At 46.1% G+C, this 19,887-nt stretch overlaps 1 long non-coding RNA gene across 2 annotated transcripts; it reads right to left on the reverse strand.

Moving 5' to 3' along the window:
- Positions 1–3,097: 3,097 nt before the first annotated feature.
- Positions 3,098–10,195, reverse strand: LOC147010153 (uncharacterized). 2 transcript variants are annotated; one of them, XR_015052758.1, is made up of 4 exons: positions 6,173–10,181; positions 5,708–5,816; positions 4,789–4,867; positions 3,098–3,453 (listed from the first exon to the last, which is right to left on the reverse strand). It is a non-coding gene; the product is annotated as an uncharacterized LOC147010153 (long non-coding RNA). The 2 variants fall into 2 exon arrangements; XR_015052757.1 differs by having other exon boundaries at positions 3,098–4,867; positions 6,173–10,195.
- Between the last annotated feature and the right edge of the window lie 9,692 nt (positions 10,196–19,887).

Raw genomic sequence — 19,887 nt, forward strand, 5'->3', positions numbered from 1 at the left:
ATTTTATATTTAATTCACTGCTTTCCTGATTGATTATTGCGTTCAACTCCATGAAGCTCGTTACTATTTGGCTCGTTTCCTGGCACGTTGCGTTCATTCTACTTTTCAACGATTGAATTGGAGTTACAAGAGCCAGGAGTGCTTCGTACTCGCGTATTTATTAAATCTGCATAATATTGGGGAATTTGATCCTCTCTTTGGTCCAGTTATTGCATCTGCTGCAGGCATGAGCCCTTTTATCTTTGCCATCCTCCTCCATTACTTTCCCTTTTCCCAATTTTAATCTTCTCAACCGAACACGCGCTGCTGCGTACCTCGACGTATTAAATAGGCGGTTCCCGAAGAGATTTCGAGGTCCAGCTTGCGCAGCAGCAATATGGATGAAAGGGAAAACAATTTGCTTCCCAACTCGACAACGACACGGCTCTTTCCTGCCCAGCGGGCCTTCACGTGCCAGATTAAACTCATTGCCCATCGAGCTCGTCCAATGACCGGGTACCCGCGAATCCCCACGGAGCGGCACACACGTCACACGTGTCACGTGCTTCCCTCCGTCCGGATGCTGCTTCAAGACGGTGCGAGGCAAAGCTGGACACCGTTCAAACGCCATACGATGCACGCCTTGCATACTCTAGTCTATACCGTCAGTTGTACAGTTGGTTTTAGTCTGGGTAATTAATTTTCCCTTGTTTTTTTTTTTGCACGAGTGCTAAACTGCTAACCGACAGGACAGCGAGCTTAAGGTCCTCCGAGATGCTGCACCCCGTGCGAGTTTTCTTTACTACCTCCACCACCGATGCTGGACGGAGGTTATGTTGTCAACTCTGTCTGTCCGTGAACGGGATATTTCAAAAAGTTGTGAATGGATTTTGACAAAACTTGGCGAACCAGTTGGTTCAATGACGAGAACAAGCCGATTCGATTTTGGTTCAGATCCAGCGCATCATTTGGATACAAAACGTGAAATGTTCAGCCCGGCAGAGGTACGCGCTCCATCGAGTGCCGTTCTCGTTTGTCGTGGTTTCCATCGGAAAAGCAACAACTGGAAGGAGGAAAGAATAACACGCTTGAAACACCCATTCCATCATCCTCAAACAAGTGTTTAATGTTCGTCAGAAATACAATCATTCAATGTATTCATTTAATGCAATGAATATAATCAACCAATCATTTAACGACAGGCAAAAATTCTGTACAAAAAAAAAAACCCCCAAAAAAAACTTTCCAAAAACAAACTTAAAATTTTTTTTTCTTAAAAACATCTCATCAGAAACTTGAGTAATTACGAAAAGCAAGTAATTGTTTTCCACCCTGGAGACGAGACTTGTGGGACAATATGCATTGTGGTGGATTTAGAGGATGGGGGGGGGGAGATACTTTCAAAATCAATTCAAACAAAAGTGTGATTAATGGATGAGAGTCATTGGGAACAAAACTTGGAACGAGTCCCCTCAACAACGCGTCGCGTCGTGAGACCACCACAAAGTTTTCATTCAACCAATGACTTCACAAATACGTACACATAATATAGATCGGGGCTCGATCAGTCGTAAATAAATAGGAATAGTAAAACTCAATAACGAGCCTTGGTTAACAGCACAGATATTAAATAAAATATAAATACTGTGTCACAATAGGACGCGAATAATAGCGATTGTTCGTTGGATAGAGATGAAAAAAGGAGAGAGAGGGGGAGGTCAGGGGAGGGGGGGGTGAAGGGCCATGAGGGTTGAATGGACATCCTTTATAATTGCCTTAATGAGATTGCATCACAGCCACGAACGAATATGACAAAACTGCTGCAAAGGGTGAAACAATCGGTCGAGAGGTTTTACAGTGAACGGTGAAACGCTTTTGCAAGTTCATCCCGTAATCCGTTAAAGCACGAACGAACGGACGTGCAGGTGGAGGAACGGCAGGTGAATTGCATGAACGAACGGACGTACATGTGGTGGAATGGCAGGTGAATTGCATGCACGAAAGGACGTGCAGGTGAACTGCAAAACTTGACATGGGGCTGCAACTTGTCAGCAACATCACAACAACGTCCAGAGACCTCGGTTGTGTTTCTCGAATTGGAACGACTGGCGGCACGAGGCATGAGATCAAGGTATTCCCAATTAATGGAGGTCCTGCTCCATGGGGACAGGCGATCTGCTTCCTCGGACTAACAGGCACATCGATACCCTGCAGGGATGATCAATGGGTCATTTATGACCGAGAACATAGACCATGACCCATCCGACGCCGGTCGGCATACGAATCATCCTTGTGTTCGTCGGTGACCACTGTCTTGGTCCTTGTGTGTCCGTGATCAATGTTTTGGTCCCAACATGATTTCTACACAACCAGTCAAGTTAACAGCAGGTAAGTGATAGAACCCGCTGGAGTTAACAAACAGGAGTCCCACAGGAAGCAGATGCTCTGCTCGCTGTGTTTGCAACTCGACCGAGTCCCTGATGTAGATATCGCCGCCTTCGTCTCCGTGGATGCTCGCGCTGAATTTGTCCCCGGCTGGATGGTCGCAGTCCCGACTGAAGCCTTCTCGAGCCCAGGGTGGTGTTTCTGCTCCTGACTCTCGGGCATTTCGATCCTTACTCCCACACACCGAAGACAGTAATAAGAAGGTGAACACTGTTAGACAGAGTGAGACCTTGAGGTTCACCATTGTCAGTTCTCGTTGCAGCATGTCAAACCACATGGCCACCAGTTTTTACTTCTTCTGCTTCCCCGCCGTCGTCCAGCGGGATGAGACTCGCTCGGAGTCGCCGCACTTTCCTCCAGTGCTGCAGCTGGCAGCAGATAAAGCCGGACAGCAGCAGCGTGACCCCCAAGGACAGCAGCAAGAGGCCCAGCACTGCAGCCGATGATGTAGGTGGTCCCAAAGTGAGGGCCACGACAGAATCCACGGTCCCCACGAGCATGGCCACCAAACCAAACGGCAACACACAGCGATAGCAGGAGCGCTCGGCGCCCCCGACGGCTGAACTCATCTGTGCGAAGCGCTCTGATGCGTGGGACTCGACCTGGATCTTGGATTGAGACTGGGTCAGGGGCTCTCTGTCACAGAGTGGTTTACCCTGTAGTCCTGGCTCTTTCATGGCGCGATGCGTCCTCACTCTGGGCAGCTACAGGGTCCTCTGGGTCAGCTGTTAATTAAGGTCGTGGTGGTTATGGTATCAGAAAGGACGACTGGACTGGCTCATGTGGGTTAGGCAGGGACTACGGAGCCAGACTGGAGGCAGAGGTGAAAGATGGAAGGTTTGTTGTGTTCGCAGTGGTGAACCGACCGGCCGCAGCTCCCAGCGGGATATATAGGGGGAAACCGCCAGACCCAGCCAATCCCCGATGCTCGCCAAGCTCCCTCGGGGACTCTCCCAGGCGCCCGATTGGCTCTTCTACTTTGTTTGATCAGCCGGAGCCTTGAGCCACGGCCAGTGTGAGGGGATCTCACTGCAAGAACGGGCAAGGAAGGGGGTGGGAGAGTTCAAGGGGGGGGAGAGTAAAGGGGGATTAATCTAGCCCCCCCCCATACTCAAACCAGAGAGGACTTCATCCTCCCTGTGCGTGTGCTTCCCTCTCACTATGAAAGCCTTAGGAGCTGCCAGAAACTCCCGTTAAATCCGAGGATAGATGGACTGAGCTTGTGGAGAAAGTGAAAGCGATCTGTGGGGAAAACTTAGGGCTCTGAGAAGCCATTTCCATCCAATCCTCGAGACATTTGAGGTCGAAACTCGACAAAAAGTTTCAGCATTTTTGGCATGGTGTTGTCCAAGAAAAGAAACGTTGGACACACCCTGTGCACCACTCTGGACACACATGAACATACAGTGTCTTCAGAAAGTATTCACACCCCTCGGCTTTTGTTACATTTTGTTGCGTTATAGCCTGAATTGAAAATGGATTAAATTTAAATTTTTGGTCACTGATCTTCACAAAATACCCCATAATGACAAAGTGCAAACATATTTTTAGAAATTTTTACAAATTAATTAAAAATGAAAAAGAGAAATGTGTCATTTACATAAATATTCAGCCCCCCGAGTCAATACTTTGTCGAAGCGCTTTTGGCAGCGATTACAGCTTCGAGTCTTCTTGGGTATGTATGTACCAGCTTTGCACATCTGGATTTGGGGATTTCCTCCCATTCTTCCTTGTAGATTTGCTCAAGCTCCGTCAAGTTGGATGGAGAGCGCCGGTGAACAGCAGTCTTCAAATCATTCCACTTTCAACACTCGCCACTTTGACATTATAGGGTATTTTGTGTCGATTGGTGGCAATTTTTTTTTTTTAATTAAATCCGTTTTAAATTCAGGCTGTAACAACAAAATGTGAAAAAAAAGTCAAGGGGTGTGAATACTTTCTGGGTGGCTGGAGTATTTATCACCGAAGTTACTGAAAAGGATCCCAATGGGGTCACGTGATCACTCTCCCTTTAAATGCATGTGACCCTGAGATCTGGAGAGCGAAGGGTTCGGATCATGCACTTGGTCGGGTCACGTGTACCCGTGCACGTGGACACACGGGGACGGAGCTCACGTGACCTGCGTATCCCATCTGGCCGTGATGACTGCATGCCTCGAGCACGATCTTTTGACACCATGGACACAAGGAGGAAGGAACCTCCAGAGGCCGACATGCAGTGGTACAAGGACACCATTTGTTCCACAAGTACTGATGAATTGCATTGAAGAGGCAAAGACTCGAGACGGACTGCTTTGGGACAGTGACGTGAAAGGAAGAAGCGGGAAAGCATTAAATTAGCAACAATTCATGAGGGGTACTCACCACACCCACAAACCGCCTTCCTTCCCAGCAAGCATGATGTGGACTATTTTTGGTCTCCCTGGAACCACATCCCATTGACCTGAGGACATATTGATACCACATCATGATATAAAAACAATCATGCGACTTCCCTTTCCATTAGGGCCATCAAAACCTGCGCTATTATTACCAACCTATCGTTGTTTGTCCGTGCTCTATACTTTATAAATTCTGAGCGTCAAGCAAGGAAGCAGCGCTGACCAGTCGTTCCCGTGTGTACACCTTTGGTATTTTTAAAGACTTTGGTACGACTCGGACCGAGTTCCAACCACGAACCCTAACCCTCCCAGACTCAGAGCGGATGCTCCAACCATTACGCTGCCGAAATGTCAAACATCCATCATTTACATTCCATTCCATTAACCACAGGAAGGACTACTAGCACTTTAACAGCCCCAATTATTCCCACCTTCTTTATGGGGTCGATCAAGGGAACATTTTTATGGTTCCCACAGGGGGGCATTAAGTGTCTCGTCTTGGTGTCCGTGGTATTCCGATCAATTTTTCCATTATTTATTTTTCCCCATTTTAAAATTATTAAATTTTCAATTGTTTAATCATCTTTCAATAATTTTCATTTTTTAAATTATTTTTAAAAACAAATTATTTAATGATTTTAAAAATAAATATTTTTTTTTTTTTCCAATGATTTAATTTCAGTTATTTAATTATTTCTTCCCCCTCCAATTTTCTATTTTTTTATATGGTCCACTGTATTTATTTATTTATCTTAATACCATTGTTTTCTGGAATGGTCGGAATTGGAACAGAACGGGTACATAATTGTTATTATGTCCCACGTATTAACACCAGAGGGAGCGAAATACAGGAACAGTACACCTATTTGAAAAATTCCAAAGAAGGGTGTAAAAGGAAGGACCTCAAGGAATCGAACTGCAGTCTTTCATTCTGACTCGGACGCGTCCAGCCTTTTGAGGAGCACATGATACTACAGGCCCAACCAAAAGGTTCGTTCCAACCGTCCGTGTCTGGAGGAAAGCCAAGAAAGCATGCAGGGAGGGGACATGGGAAGAGAGGGTGAGACTCTCCGAAGGACATGACCATGATCCACCACATCAAAGGAACAGAGGGCACTGGTCAAACAGAGTTCCACAAATGTCAACAAAGTATAAATAGAAATAAGATCTAAGGAAACAAGTACGGGCAGAGGAAGAAAATGAAATGAAGGTGCAGTGATTGTCGGAGAGGACCCTCTTGAGGTTAAACAGGTAGACAGCACGGTTGGGAAGACCAGCAAGTAATTCTGAAAGGTGAGATTGCCAACTAGATTTGACACACCAACCATAACACGAGGACTATCAGAATCTGCTTCACGAGCACTCACATGCTCTCTCTCTCTCCTCCAACCGCCTGGGTTGCTGTAGATCATATGCTGCACCGCAGGGTGAACAATGGCCTGTGTGGACCCCGAGTTGTCCTGGTAAAGGCGATACGCAAGACGTGGGATGCTCTCAGATTGAGGGAATTGTCATAACAGCTGTACCACGTGATTCACCTCCTGGATGTGAGACGTCGAACCCCCTCCCCACCCTGCTGCCTCGTTTTGGGTCTCTGCCCATTGCGTGGAATAAATTAGCTTTACTGACGTCAATCGGATCCACTTAGCGGCACAGAGCAGCCTCGCAAATCGCCCCGAGGTCATACCCTGTGGTGAAGCTTCCCCCCCATCCCTTCCTGAATGGTGCTGGGATGGAGATCACCTGCCACGAGAGACTGTGAACAAAACCCAGATGCTTCTTCTTCCACCCCACAAGTCAGCACACTGTGACATCTCCAACGTGAGCACAATTTCCAGTTCAGAGCTTACTGTTGCCATGGTAGAAAAATCTCTGAAAAGGTGAAAACGTGGTACCTTATCAATTGGTTTCATTGATAAGTATATTTGCACTTATTGGACACGACAGGTGCTTAAAATGCTATCATTTGGTGGAGTTCAAACGATTACTGGAGGAGGAAAATCTGAGCGAATCAACTGATTGTTGGAATCATCAATGTTGATATGGTTGGTGAAGAGCTCCTTAAAAAGATACTATATATATTATATATATATGGTTTGATCACCTCTCTTTTCATTGCATTCAATGAGACAACACCTGAACGGCCAACATGCTGTTCAGCATTGAATTTCCAGGCATGTCCGTCTCATTCTGTTGGTTGAAACGGTTTGCCATTGATCTTGAAACGTTTGTACTTGTCTAGTATTTTGCTCTTGGTGCTCTGAGACATTTAGCTATTGAGTAATGTCACAAAAAAAAACTCTGTTGTTAATTACCTCTGCCACCGAAGGTGGATGAAGGTTATGTTTTCACCCCTGTCTGTGAGCATGATATCTCAAAAAGTTTTGGATGGATTCAGACAAAATTAGGTGGATGAATTGGGTAGGTGACATGAACAAGGCGATTTGATTTTGGTTCAGGTCCAGATACAGATCCGGCCTATCAGTGGGGTACAACACGTAAACTGTTCAGCCTTGTGGAGGTTTGCGCTCTACCGAGTGTTGTTCTAGTTTGGCTTGCAAAGGTTCTTGCTAATTATGGAGCCAGGGCTTGCTCACTCATGGCTTTTCAAAAGAACTATCACTGACGTCTCATAACTGGCGTCATCTCCCATTGTGACTCCTCAACTGAAGGAAATGGTCTCGATGATTGATCAAACTGCATGCATGCAAACACAACCAAGCGGCAACTGTGGAACTCGTGTATTTGGTCTTCCAGGGCAGATGCCTGTTCTAAAGTCAACCCAAAGTTTCCATAAATGATCTCAAGGAGGACAAATGGTCACATCATTATTAGAGATTACTCGAATTCCATGGTGTTCTTTTCTCTCGTGTCTCAAAAGCAATAATTCTGCTGAATACTACCGAAAGAAAAGAGGACGAAGAAAGATGGCTGAACAGCTCGAGTTAGGTGGTTGTCCAATGTAATTCGGAATTCCATCTCCTCACATGCAACAGATGGGAACTTGAGTGGAGCGTCAAACAGGCTTTACAAGAGTCTCCGTTCAGAACAGTTCCCAGAACATGGTGACCTCCCCCTGTTTGCTCAGCCGGACCACCACCATCTGGGAACCATTACACTGGCGCTGAACAAAACGCAACGTGCATCCGCCAACAGGCCCTGGGGTGATTGCCAACCCTTACTCTGTCCTTTTCTTTCATTTATGTTCCAAACTATAGTTTGCTATGAACCATTGTTGGCATCAATAATTGTGATCACAAATGGTTATTTCATTTATGATTCGACCATCACTGTGACACGGCAGGACTGCTCGACTCACCATGGTGCCTTGGTTGGCGATATGATGGAAAATGTACTCGGATGGGCCTGCGTTATCAAGCAAATTCGCAAACCATTGCGATGAGAACAAAACAAATCGAGGAATGACATATTCTAGATGCCGGCCATCATAAGGGTTAGAAAAGGGACTTTTAAAAAGTGTCGCTAACCGTCTGCCGGACTGACCAGGAAATTTGAAAAGCCAGGCAGAGATATTGTCAGAGAGGCCTAAAACATTGGGTATCTTCCAGGCGGAAGAGCCACACCATACTGGAACAGATCTGACAACTGATAAGGTCTTTCCCACGGTTTTCCTTTCCTGTCCATTGATGTCTGGGGGTCGAAGATGGCTGGGCGTTGGTCCTGGTGACCTGGTCTTGCATGTGCCATCCTGACTTTCAATCAAAGTTGCCGCAGGATGAGCGGGGAGGGCTGGACACGCTCGGGACCTGCGTAGCAATCTCCACCTCCATTCTACTCGTTTGTATTCATAGCACAGCTCGCAATGTGACCTCCTAACAACGTTCATTAATGATAGACAGTTACAGGAATGATCCAAATCTGTTTCCTGAATGCCTTTCACCACTGTTCAGGGCCATTCCACAAACTGAGCCTGTGGGAGGACCACCCATTAGATAATCCCAGGTGTCTTCAGCAAATAGTAGGACAGAAATAGTAGGATGCAATGTACAAATATGGCAAGTGAGATTTGGAGATGCTGCGCGATACAGCAAGAGGAGCACGGACACAGTGTGAAGTTTTGAGACGTCATGTTGTTGTAATCAGAGAGATCCCTAGAGGTAGTTGAGCCATTTGAGTACACCGAAGGGCAAACCAAGCTAATGAATGGCAATAACCACTGCTTTTGATTTGATCTGATCTTAACGTCTCTTCCAGAAGTCTCACTTTCATTCTCTATAGACGTGTGTGTCTTCAGCTTGGCATCTGCTGAACCCCACAACTTGGTTGTGGGTTTTATACTCCACAATCCTGGTTTAATTATAAAGTCTCTGAGACTCTCTGAGCTTGGTGTTGGCTTAACGGTGAAGGTGGCTGGTTTAAGATCTCAGGGTCTTGAGTTTGAGCCCCTGCCGTTCCGTTGAAACACCACCAGGTGGGTTGATTCAGCCTATCATCCTTCCGAGGCCGGCAAAATGAGTACCAGCTTATTGGGGTAATGAGCCATTCAAGTATCCTGCGTCGAAGTAGTGACCTGTCCAGGAATGTACTCCTTAGCCAATGAAACTGCCTCTGCAGCCCCGTGCACTTCACGGCGTGAAACAAATGGTTATTATCTTGAGTCTCTGCTGAGATTTACAGATCACTGAATGACTCGGTTATGTGTGAAACCGGACACTCACGGGTGTATTGCCAGGACAATCAAAAGGTCAGGCGACTGACTCAGTTTCATTCACAGCCATTTGGATACATTTCACAAGGAAAGTCGTTCGCGTAAGAGTTGGGATCACTAAACCCGGTGCCTTTTCCCTTTGGCCGATTGAACTTTGGCATATCCACATTTGATGGTGAAATTTGAATTATTAAAACAGCTTTTACTTGATTTGACTCGACTCGCCTATTGCCTTCCACTGTAGGATGAACACCTCCCTCGACATGGTCCCTGTAATTCAGAGCTCTTTGTACTCCAGTAAACTATCAGTTTCCTCTCTCTGTCCGATATTTGGACTTCCTCTGCTTCTTGCTCATCCTTCTTGAGGCTTCTGGTCTGAAATTACTTGATTGTGACCATGACTTTGTCGTTACCCCGCATACATGAAGCGAAAAGCTGTGTTACGCAATTGGTTCACTTCTGTCTGTCTGTCTAGAAACGTCAGTTTATGATTGAGGAACAACTTTAAATCTAAATTGAATGTTAAGGCCCGATCACACCTTGACGTTTTATCCAGCGATGGCAACGTATTAAAATGTATCTAAAACGCTGGCTTACGTTGAACTTTTGATGTTTTTTTTTTTTAAGATTCGGACGTATTCATAGCGACTTGGTCTGATGTATAACGCATTGGTAACGGACACAGAATGTTTCGTTGTGTTATAGATAACTTATACCAACGAATGCTGAACCTGTTGTCGGCCTACACAACCTATGCCCAACGATAGTCTAAATTAGGCATAGCGCGTTGCACGCATCGACGACGATGTCGTGACGTAGCCTATTAAAAGGCTGACGCACAACGATTCGAATCATAACTGCCGTAGAAATGGAAGTGTCAACATCGCAGTCACACCTTGGCGATCTTGCCAGCGTATGCCGACCTAAGAAAAATGTGTCTAAAACGTTGGGGCACGTCAAATACGGTATGAGTAAGTTTGGTATACGTGAGTAGAACGCTAAAGTACGCTATCATACGTTGTAGTAAGTAGAGTACGTCAAGAAATTTTAAACATGTTCAAAATTTTACGACGTACTCGGCGTATGACACACGTTCCGCATGCGATGGGGATAAGTTTTACACACGATATGTGGACGCTTACACACGTCCACAAAGGCTACTTATAAGCTACTCATAAGTCGAAACACGTCGCGGTAATGTCTTTTTTACGCGAAACTTATTTCTAACTTATGTTTGACGTGCTTTGAACCAATTCTTTACGTAGTCCCAACACACATCGACGTATGTAGACGTATTCCAATGACGTCTTCCGGTCGACAAAAAAAAAATTAACGTGTTTCTAGCTTACAACTGCCATATAAAGACGTGTTCCCAGCGGTTTTGGGAATTGGTATATAAAAATGCTGCTCATAAAAGGGGAACCCAACAGTGTTTTCGAGTCCTTTTTGAGTCGATGTCCATGTCAGCAGTATCAGTATTAGTATTAGTATTAGTTTGTTCATGTTGGCAGTAGTAGGTGAGTGTGAGGGGGAGGGTGTGGGTTATGATGGATCGTCCTTGCGTTTAACGATTTAATGATTTAAATGATAAACTCAACGATTTAAATGGCTGCATCTCCACTATTGAAAGTAGACGCTTGCGCTCAACAATTGGATTTTTTTTACACTCAACGACTTTTAAACGGTACCACTCAGCCATTTTCATTGTTTACAATGAACGATTTAAATTGCTGTCACTCAAATTTGTTTTTTGACGCTGGCGCTCGGAAATTTTAATCGTTTCTATTGAACGTGTTAAATCGCTCAAACTCCACTATTGAAAGTAGACACTTGCGCTCAACAATTGGATTTTTTTACACTCAACGACTTTTAAACGGTACCACTCAGCTATTTTCATTGTTTACAATGAACGATTTAAATTGCTGTCACTCGCCTTTGTTTTTTGACGCTGGGGTTTGGAAATTTGAAGCGTTTCTTCTGAACGTGTTAAAACGCTCAAACTCGACTATTTTAAATAGACGCTGCCGATGGACAATTGGAATCATAGCCAAGCTAGACGTCGAAGTGTGAACATCCTCGTCATGCCGAAGAAAAGTTTGAAGAATGCTGCAAATAAGTGTCGTGGCCGTGGCCGTGGACGCTGACGCAAGGACGATCCATTATACCGACGTCTTTCAGCCTATGAGTAACTTAAAAGTAACGTCTGTCAATGTGTGGCAACGATCGCGTAACATGCCAACAACACGTTAATCATAGGTTAGAAATAAGTTTCGGGTACGCTAAACATTACCTCAGCGTGTCTCAACTTATGATTAACTTACAAGTAGCATGGGTTGACGTCTGTCAACGATCGCAGACCGTGCATACAACTTGTGGCCAGCGTAGCGGAACGTGTGAGTCATACGCCGGCATACGTCGTGAAATTTCAAGCATGAAAAAATTTGAGGACAACCAAAAAGTACAACGTTTAAAGCCAACGTACAACGACGTATGGCAGTGTTTTTCAGCGTGCTCTAAATGTTATCAAAACTTACCCATAACGTATTCAACGTGTGCCAGCGTTTTAGAAAAAAAAATTCAAAAATCGGCATACGTTGGCTAAAACGTCAAGGTGTGACCGGGCCTTAAATTGTCAAGGTGTGACCGGGCCTTTAGATTTTGAAGATGAATCGGAACATGAATCAGAAAACAAACATGCAGTTTAGCTGAACTTTGGCTCTGAATTTGTCCCGATCGCGCATGTGCAGAGTGGAGTGAGATAATATTTTTACTGTCTGCCTGTCTGACAGTGAAACAAAATCAAAAATAATTTCAAACAGGATACTAACTGTTTTTAAGGAAGTGATAAAGGACACAAACAACAAATATAACTTATTAAGCAAGGTGGTATAAAAGACGCCACATCAACGGCGGTAAACTTCCAAATCATTTTTTTCTCCAACCTTTCAAAATGTATATATTTTTTAAATTGAATTAAATTTGATTTTTGTTGAACACAAATCACCTTTTTGACACTTTCGAAACCCTTTCATTTCGCAGGACCTCGACAAAATATTATGGCATTTAACATCATCATGACCAATTAAATTTGCTGCTCACAAACCCTACCAATTTGCTTGTTTCTCAAGACTGGGCGGAGTCAGGTGTTCTATGAACTCTCCAGTTTAATTTAATTTTCATAATGATCCAATGGCTTCTCTTCTTGTTACCCCCGCCACCAAAGGTGAGCGGAGGTTATGTTGTCACCCCTGTGTGTTGTATTCGCTATATACTGTATGCTAGATATCCCTTATTGTCGGGTTTTCCGTGTGTGTGTGTGTGTGTGTGTGTGTGTGTGTGTGTGTGTGTGTGTGTGTGTGTGTGTGTGTCTGTCTGCAACGCGAGGCTCCACAGCACGAACCAGCAAACCGATTTCGATGAAACTTTGCCAACAGGTGCCATATGGGGTGGGAATGTGCACATTTGAATTCCGTTGCCTAGCAACCACCCGTTGCTGTGCAGCGGCCAAAAAACCGCGTACAGTATTTTCAATACTTGTTCTTCAGTTTTGAACGTAGAGAAACGAGACTTTGGAATTAAACACTTCGAGATATTTAGAAAATTTACTCAAGCCGATTTTTGATTGAGGTTTTATTTTTCAAATGGTAGTCCTTCAAAAATCGGGTGTCTATTCACTGTCATTTTTTATGATGGGCTCAGGAAAGTGGGCAGAGCTTAGGGAAAGTGGACGTGGTTGATGAAAAGTGGGAGTGGCGTCGGAAAGTGGGCGTGGCTTATGAAAAATATTGTGTGGCTCAGGAGGTGTGGTCAAACAAGAGCATTGAGAGAAGTTTATTGGGTTTTCCGTCTGTGTGTGTGTGTGCCTGCAACGCGAGGCTCCACAGCACAAACCAGCAAACTGATTATTTTTCAAATGGTAGTCCTTCAAAATTAGGGTGGCTATTGACTGTCATTTTTTATGAGGAGTGCCAGTTGGCAAAATACGCAATAGGAAAAATCTTGCCAGGCAGAGGAACAATTGTATGTGAACCAATAAGTCTTGGCAAATGAATCTTCGTCGGTGGATCGGTCAGAATGAAAAGCATCGTATCCAGCGCTTCGATCCTTGCAAATCCCTCGTCGCCTACCGGCTTGTTTGATTGTTTGTCTGTCTGTGATCAGGATAACTCAAAAAGTTGTGGACGGATTCGGATGAAATTGGTGGGCATGAAGAGTGTGTGACACGGATGAAATGATTCGAGTTTGTTGAAGATCTGTAAACGAGAATTTTTAAAAGTGATTCTTCACCATTGCGAGATAGGGCCAAAATATATATATATATATATATATATATATATATGATATTATATATATATATATATATATAGATATATATATATATATAGATATATATATATAGAGATATATATATATATATAGATATATATATATATATATATATATATATATATATATCTATAGATATATATATATAGATATAGATATATATATAGATCTATAGATATATATATATAGATATAGATATATATATAGAGATATATATATATAGAGATATATATATATATATATATATATATATATATATATATATATATATATATATATATATATATATATATATATATATAGAGAGAGAGATATATATATATATAGAGAGAGAGATATATATATATATAGAGAGAGAGATATATATATATATATATATAGAGAGATATATATATATATATATATATATATATATATATATATATATATATATATATATATATATATATATATATATATATATATATATATATATATATATATATATATATATATATATATATATATATATATATATATATATATATATATATATATATATATATATATATATATATATATATATATATATATATATATATATATATATATATATATATATATATATATATATATATATATATATATATATATATATATATATATATCTATATATATATATATATATATATATATATATATATATATATATATATATATATATATATATATATATATATATATATATATATACATATATATATATATACATCAAACATATATATATATATATATATATGCCGGGCGTAGTGGCGTGCGCCTGTAATCCGGCTACTCGGAGGCTTGGGTTGGAGGATCGCTTGAGGACGGGGGCTCTGCACTGGGCAGGGTGGAGAGCAGCCTGGAATCATGGCGAAACCCAAATCCTGATCCCTGTGTCGTAAGAGGCGACCAGGGTTGCGTCAGGAAGGGCATCCGGCGTAAAACCTGTGCCAAATCAGTATGCGGATCATAACGGATGATCCGCTGTGGCGACCCCTAACGGGAGCAGCCGAAAGATGAACAACATATATATATATATATATATATATATATATATATATATATATATATATATATATATATATATATATTGTTGCGGATTCGCGCCCGCCGGTGTGCGAACGGCCACGTAACTCGAATCGCGGCACGTCGCCCACCGGACGGACAATCCCGTCGTGACCCTCTCGGACTAACGCCGGGAACTAGTCACGGGTGGGCCTTTCGGCCTCACCACGATCGTGCCAATCGGCCCCCCGCGTGGGATAGGGTTGCTCGCCAAATTCGACCTACCTAAGTACCCACACGGAGGGTAGACCGGGCGATCGCACCTCGCCGCAGGTCGACTTCGGACACGGGCCACTTTAAGCGACCCGTTCCGTACTATCGGGATAACCGAACGGTGTTATCGTCAACCTGGACGGTTCGATTAATTATCGGGCGTTTTAGCCCACGACCAACCCTTTACGTGAAGTAAGATGGAGATTCAATAAAGGAAAAGACGAAGCGAAACGGGAAAACAGTTCAACATAAAGCACATTTATTTTGCGATGAACGGAAAGCACACATATACAATTACACCAAAAGCAAATGTAAAAGAAGAAGAAACACAATAATACACAAAAAGCAAATGCAACAATGCAGATCTAACCGACTACCGAGCACACGGCAACACTTATACAGTTTTACTTCACAGACGGCGCCGACAACACATACACTCAAAGCAAAAGAAAAGGACCACCCTCAAGGATGAGGGGGGTAGGCGGGCCTGGGGCCGAGACCGCGTCGGGCCTACCCGTCTGATGATGAGCCGCAAGATGGCGGTGGCGCCCCGACTCCGCGGGCCTCGCGGACAGTGTCTGGTAGGGGGTGGGAACGGGGCCCCCTTCTCGCACTATCTCAGCGCGGGGGGAAACAGGAGGGGTTGTTGATGCTCGGGGGAAGGAGGATATCTCCCTGTCTCGGGTCCCGCGACGAGCGTCTCCACCACGACCTCGGTCGCGCCGCCGGCCTCTCCCTCCGCAGCTCCCCGACTCCGACACGAGCACCCCCTCGACCGCCTTCGCCGCCGCCACCTCTCCACAGCTCCGTCCAACCGCCTTCTCCGACTCCTCTCTTGACTCGTCCCAACTCTTCACTGACTCCGAACTCTTAACTGCCTTGACTGACGAACGCAGCCCCTTATATGCCCCGTGGCCTCGCTCCTTCACCTTCGACCCTTTACCTCCGACCCTTCACCTCTAACTGGCTCCCCATTGGACCGAGGAAAAGTGGGCGTGAATGCTTTTTGATCCATGAATTTGCATATAGCGATATTACTCCAACGCACCTGGAGGCGGGGCCAAATCGCTCCACGCTCGCCGATAGGACGGAACAGAAGTGGGCGTGAGTCGTTTTTGATCCGTTTTCTTCGGAAAGGCTGTGCCTCTGCACCCGCTGCTCGGTGCGCGCCCTGCACGAGTCCAGTATCGGTGCCCACAAGCGGCGTGGGAATGACGGTGATGCGATGGTTGCGAGGGCGAGTTGTGACGGTAAAGGTCGTGGCTGTTGTTGTGAAGTGGCGTTACGGTTGGTGGTTGTTGTGTGATGGCTGTTGAGACGTGGTTGGTGGTAGTAGTAATGGCGGCTGGTCCAAAATAAAGATAGTAAAAGAAAAACGGCTATCTAGAAGGGTCGCAGCCCGCATGAATGACATTTATTCCCTCTAAACAACGGGTTTGGGCCTAACTACACATATACTTACCGAGATATCTCACCTAAGGGACCTGAATGGTGGTTTGCGAATTTCGTCAACCACAACACTACCCCCTCCCCTTTTTACAGACTCGTCCCGAGTCGTCAAATTTTCGTGTGCCATCATGTGTAGTTTTCCCCTAGTACATTTTACCTACGGATCCCTGAGTGCGACATTCATGGTATTCGTGTCCACAAAATAAATAACCTGAGGGCTGAGTAACTACCTAAACAAACCCACTCACACGGACGACTTAAATAAAATTGCCGGCGCTAAGACAAACATGCCGGGGGCGCACTCATATTTACAGTACATCTTAACCTTAACTTACAAATTTTACACTAAACCATGGCCCAGGATCAATGAACTCTGCAAAAAGAAAGCAGTTAGCAGGGAGCCAGGCTGCTCACATGCAGTCTCTGGCTCAGACAATGCAGGTGACACGGAACGTGGCCGGCTGCTCACACGCAGTCCAAGGCCTTCCCTTTTGAACTGAACGCAGTGAACCACAACGGTGCATGGGCTGCACAAACGCAGTCTCCGTGCCAGCTCAAGTGGCACACGCAATGAACACAACGAATGGAGGGATGAACACAAACACGGTGCACGGGCCGCCACTGCAGGCCCGTGTTGTAGCTGCCAACAGGGCAGTTCTTGCAGCTTGCAAACTGTTGCTTTCTGATCCTGGCGCACATGGCAATGAACAGGGGGGGGGGGCAAAGCAAAAATTGAACGGGGCTGGTGAACAGGGGCAGTGGGCATGGCATGGCAAAGGCAGCAGGCAAACACAGCCCGCAGAAGAAGGCCGCTGCAGGCAAACACAGCCGGCAGACGAACTGGCCGGCACAGTCCTTGAAGCACAGCAGCTGCAGACAATCCGACCGGCACAGGCCTTGCAGCACAGCAGCTGCAGACGATCCAGCCGGCACAGGCCTTGCAGCAAAACAACAGCTGCCGATGAAGTGGGCCGGCCTTTGCCTTGCAGCAACGCAGCCAGCAGATGAAGCTGGCCAGCCTTTGCCGTTCAGTGGGGTTGGTGGAGGGAGTGCGGTGGTGCTGGCCACTCAGAAGGCGGGCTCGGACCTACCTACCTGTCTCCCTCCCACCTATCGCCTTTGCCTGTCATTGTCTATACCCACTCCCTTAATTTGTCAAACCCCAATTTAGCCCCAACTTATTTTTTTATTTTTTACTTCCCCACTATAAATCGCCCCCTAACCCCCTGTACTGTCCTTGTTCGGCTAACCTATCCTGTCACCTAGCCTACTCCCAACCCCTACATTCCCTTCCCGGAGGGGAACAAGGGAGAGCTAGCGTCCTGTGCCGAGGCCCAATTCAAGCCTCAGGATGGCCTCCCCAGACTTCAGCGATCTATAACCAAAGTGGGTCCAGCGGCCCACAACGAGAGCGAGGGGATGGATGGTGCGGAGGGGTACACTTCCTAATCTACCCTAACCATTTAACTGTTAAACTATCCCCGGGCTTTCAACAAGCGCCTCTCGCTTAAACTATTGGTTCTAACAACCCAGATTCCCGTCGCCTGTGTTGGTGTCCTCACAATTTTGGGCCTCTCCCCCCAATTTTCTCTCCGTGCCCTCACACGGTCTCATGGCTGGGACACGTGGCTCCCTTTGGCAGGCACGACCCTCTGCCGATTCTCCGACGATGGCACCCCCGGGCACTACACTGCCTCCGAGCCTACCAGCTCCCTAAACACCGGGGAGTGCCCCCCATGGCACCTCCCCTGAAACGCACACGTGGCAGGCTGGCTTCCCAGGCCCCTTTCCGAGGGTCACCTGTGCCCACAACACTGCCCACGCGGCTAATGGCGCCCCGGGCCCCCGCACCAAGCAGGCGCACCCGTGCCCACTACGCTATCCCGGCCCCCCCATGGGCCCTTGGCCTACCACGGCCGACTAGCCTGGTGCCCGGGGTATCCACTCAGCGATACTCACCTTTCGCCACCACGCTCCCAGCCTGTCAACAGGGCTCCTGCACCCCTCCAAATGGGTTTCGAGCCTACACTCACACCAACAACAAAACGACCTCCATTTTGTAAATTTGACTAACCCCCTAACTCACTCTACACTGACCCCGGGGACCCTTGGGCGGGAGTCACTCCTCCCCCCAATCACTCATCGCACCATGCATTCCCCATTCGCTCCACTCACACAGACCCGCTGGCCTCACTCACTCACCAAGCACATGCTTCCACTTCACTCACCAACTCTTCAACACACTCACCGCTGAACTCTGCCATCCTTCTAACTACCTCCCCTAACTAACTCGTGCTCCCACGTCGTCCCTTAAACTATAGCACGTTCCTTTTAACACTACGTCGCTAAACTACATCCCCTCTACACATTCACAAGTCTGTCACTGTCCCCAAATCTCTAAAATAACTTTTATTTCCCCACCTAAAGCTCATCTAAATCCCTCTAACTAATCCATTCCACGGACTCCATGAGGACTTACCCCTGCCCCATGAAGTCGGTCAAGCTAAGCTAACCCTTCCCCCTAGCTAGTTTCCATCCTGTGCCCTGGTAAGGGGGTTTTCCACCCCTTGCCCAGGAATCCTGTGCACCCGAAAGTGAGGCTTGCTTTTTTTTTTTTTTTTTTTTTTTTTTTTTACATGCGCAGCACCAGCGCGGCAACTCACAGCTCGCGCACTTTGCACCTGCCCGTGACGTCATGCAGCTGCACGTATACCTCGTCCCTCCTTGGACGGTACCATCCGGCAGGGATACCCCTCCTGCCGGATTCCAACCCCGCGTGCAGCCATGACGTCACCGTGCGCATAAAAAAAAACACAAGCCCCACGTCTCGAGGGGTTCCCCACGCGAACACATGTGCTTTGCCCGTTGGGGCTTAACACACACGATCGCGTGGAGAACCCGTCCGGTCCAAATCCGTAATCCTGCCTAAACTTTGTCCGTCCGCGGGATCGGCAAATCCACCGCGTGCGTTTCCGGACCGGGACTTCATTCTCGCAAGCGAGCACGTGGGGGCCTCGTGCGTTGCACAGCACGGACCTCGTGCTCAATGCTGGGTGAACCCGGCACGGTCCCCGAAACAACTACAGCCGCTACTCGGCTTCCTTTCCTCACATGTCGCCGTCGTCGCCATTCGACCCACGCACACCTGCGTGTTACGACGCTCACACTCCATTCCATTACATTCACCCCGGGAGACGCGGCTGCATGTTCACACATGCCCACCGACATCTCCCTTACATACCGCTCTCTCACACACACGGTCTCCCTTGCACTCGGCCGTTCACTCACGCATGCCATTACCCTTGCACACGTGGCTCCACTCACTCGTGGCCTTTCACT

Source organism: Eptatretus burgeri, chromosome 17 (assembly GCF_056783735.1).
Source record: "Eptatretus burgeri isolate ZD-2024b chromosome 17, Ebu_testis_v1, whole genome shotgun sequence".
Taxonomy (NCBI): Eukaryota; Metazoa; Chordata; class Myxini; order Myxiniformes; family Myxinidae; genus Eptatretus; species Eptatretus burgeri.